We start from the raw sequence: 3,609 nt of genomic DNA, 5'->3' as shown, positions 1-3,609 counted from the left end.
CGCTCACTGCAATTAGAGAAAGCCTGCGCGCAGCAACGAAGACTCAACACAGCCAAAAATAAATTAAATAAATAAATTTAAATCACTTTTGTGAAAGAAGACTCTAGGTTGTGGTCTCCTGGGAAATTCTGATATTATAGTCTGTAACCCTCTAAACACTAACCTTCAAGACCTTCATTCTAGCATACAGTTCTCAAAGTGGAGAAGGGTGCTGAGGAGGAGAGAAGGCTTGAAGACCAGTAGGTCTGCCTGCACCTACTGTAAACTCCCACTGCCCCAACCAGACTCACCTCCATGCTGTTAGATAGCTGTCAGGATGGCTACTGTTTTCCTACTTCATGGTAGCAATGCAGCCAACCACGAGCCACTCAAGTAAAAACCAGGGCAAGGAATCTTACCTAAAGATTCACACCTAAAATCCTCTCCCACCCTGTCTACTGCCTGTAGTGTGCCCATTTATTTTACATTCAACCATTGTGATTGAGCTTGTAGTCATGGCAGGCTCTGTCCAAGGTACCAGGAAACTCAGTAGTGAACAACATATAAAGGAGTCTGCCCTTTTGGAGTTATAGTCTAGTGCAACCCTGTCCAATAGAAATCTAATGCAGCCACATGTGGAATTTTAGATTTTCTAGTAGCCACATTTTTGAAAAATAAAAAGAAACAGGTGAATTTAATTTTAATAATGTTATAGGCTGAATTAGCACCCACCCAGCAATTCATATGTTGAAATCCTAACCTCCAGTACTTCAGAAAGTGGCTGTATTTGGAGTTAGGGCCTTTAAAGAGGTCTTAAATTCAGTTAAAATGAGGTCACTGGAATGGGCCCTACTTCAGTGAGACTGGTGTCCTTATAAAAAGAGGCGATTAGGACACAGAAACACACAGAGGGATGACAATTTGAAGATACAGGGAGAAGACAGCCATCTAAAAGCCAACAAGGAAGGCCTCAGAAGAAACCAACTCTGCTGACACCTAGACCCTGGATTTCTAGCCTCCAGATCTGTGAGAAAATAAATTTCTGTTGTTTAAGCTACCCAATCTATAGTATTGTACTTTGTTACAGCAGCCCTAAAAAACTAATACATATATTTTATTTAGTCCAGTATATCCAAAACATTATCATCGCAACATGTAAGCAACATAAAAATGAATTAGTGACATATTTTACCTTCCCTTTTTTATACTAAGTCTTCAAAATCTGGTGGAGGGTGGGGGAATGAGGTATTTTACACTTGCAGCTCATCTCAATTCAGACTGGCTCCATTGTAAGTGCCCCATAGCCACCTGAGGCTAGTGGCTACCCTATTGGGTAGTAGCAGTCTGGTCCAACCCTCTTCCAAACATGCTGCCATTTCCCACACTCTGTAACCCAGACATGATCTTTGCCTCAGTGTTCCTTAGAGTTTGTTTGTCTGTTTTTATTAGTTTATCAGACCCACTGACTTCCCTCTGGCTTTTGCAATGTTTTAATGTTGGTTACAGAAAGGGAGCCAGGAACCCAGCCTGGGTGAATCATATTATCAGAAGTCAGAAGTTTCCAAACAGGACTGAAAGTAGGGTTTGAACACACACTGTTCCTGGCTAGTCAGTATTCAAATCAAAGAGCATGGTAATGGCTCAGTCATATCCCTGCTCAGCCTTACACAAGTTTGTCCTCTCTAGATAGTTAGGGTTTTCCACAGCTTCGAAAGTGAAGAAATTGAGTAGAATATTCAAAGTTTTCAAATGTGCCCTCAGTGCTATGAGAAGAAATTGTGTAGAACCCCTCCACTTCCAGAGTCCCCGTAGCAAAGCCCCACTTCTGTGAAAGATCCTCCTGAGAGACAGACAAAAGAGATAATCCTTGACCAAGGACAGCTTTATTCCCATCTACTAAAAGGAAGAGCCACTTAGTGCTACACTTCAAACATTCCTTTCCCCTTCATGTTGAACACTGAAGTTTCAGCTTTCAAATTCACTTCTAAAGTTCTGATTCACTAACATCCTTATAAAAATTTATGATAGTTTTTTAAGTAGATGTAAGCCGGATATCAACTGGTGTTGACCTATTTCTTAATATCTAGATAAAGATAGATTAAAATCTCCACGTTATCAATTGTAGAAAAATGCAGTGGCATCCTTGGGATTTCTGCTCATTTCTGTGGCTTAGGAGTAGGGGGGCCCTCTAATGGTTGCCTCTGCCCCTGTGTCTGTTGACTGAATACTGAGATCAGCAATTCTCTCACCATCCACTCCCATCTGGCTCAACCCTGCTCTGCCCTCAGGTGTTCTTGTCCTTAATTTCAACCCGATGCACGCTCCAATCAAGGCATTTTGAGTAAAGAGAAGATATTATTGAAGGTTTTGGAAAGAAAAATCTACATTACTGCAGCAGAAATAATTTAAAATTCAATAATAGATATTTGTATTGCTAAAGGTCGCTTGGCTATTTCCTTGACTTGGGCACCAGCCAGCCTCCATATTGTTGCTTCTCTCTCTCCTCCTTGCCCCTTCTCTTTTGTCTCCCCCTCTACCTTCAGCCCCCTCTAAATCTCTGTTCATTTCTAAGGCACACCGCTTCAGCTATCATGAGTTTGCCTCGGCTCCTGCAGATCCCCATGCCCTACCCTATGATCACATCTTTGCTTCAAGTAGCTTATCAAGGTATTTTTGCTCTTCTAAATGTATCTATCACTATATCTCAAAAGGTCCCAATTGGATCAGTTTCAAGATTTGGATATATATCTCTGTGAAATTAAATAATATCTTTTTTTCTCTTTCCTTCTTCCTTCCCACCACCTTGTACTCTTTCTATTCATTACCTCTCCACTTAGAGTCCTAGATTCCTTTCCTGCCAGCATCCCATTTTAAAAATAAAAATATGATATAATCTTCTGTGTTCTATTTTTGTAGTTCCTTGTTTGCACTCTCTCTGGCTAATAGACAAATGTGAGTTGATACTGCGTTAAAGTGTTTCCTTTTTCACTGGGGTATTTGCATCCTGGTAGAAGAGCTAGGACCTTGCCAAGCTGACCAAAGCAAGGAAAAATAAAGGTGTCCTAATCTTGAGCACAAAACACAGTTATCTAAAACCAAGAGTAATCTCTTTGCCTTCTAGCCTTTGGTGGCCAACATTGGGCATGAGCAGATGGTTAGTCTTTTTATAAAGAAGAAACATGATTTAGAGGAGTCTAAAGCCAGAAGGGAAAGTGGACAGATGATGTAACTTGTTTTTGTCTCTATTACAACCTCAGCATCTTAACCAAAGGACACCTTAATTAGGTGCACACACAACTATCTCGTAACCGAGGAGAATGGTCAATTCAGGAAAGGGCCTGGGGGGAAAGGCTTTGCCCTGAGGTGTCAGAGTGTATGAGTTACCCCCTAGGAAGTGGGGAGTGCTCTTCATAGCACCTCCTCCCCAGCAGGCAGCTATCTTCCCTTCCTCTGAACTCACCCAGCAGGTCTTCATCTATCCCTCCCTTACATCATTTACCTGTTCCACCTTCTGTTACATGAGTTTACCTTTACACCTTTTTTCCTTATTAGAAATGAATTCCCTGAGGGCCTTGGTACTTGTTCTTCCCTCAGATAAATATATCTCTGATCAAATGTCATTTTATCGGA

The sequence above is a fragment of the Balaenoptera ricei genome, chromosome 2 (assembly GCF_028023285.1).
Source record: "Balaenoptera ricei isolate mBalRic1 chromosome 2, mBalRic1.hap2, whole genome shotgun sequence".
NCBI classification, from domain to species: domain Eukaryota; kingdom Metazoa; phylum Chordata; class Mammalia; order Artiodactyla; family Balaenopteridae; genus Balaenoptera; species Balaenoptera ricei.
This window is presented reverse-complemented; position numbering follows the sequence as displayed.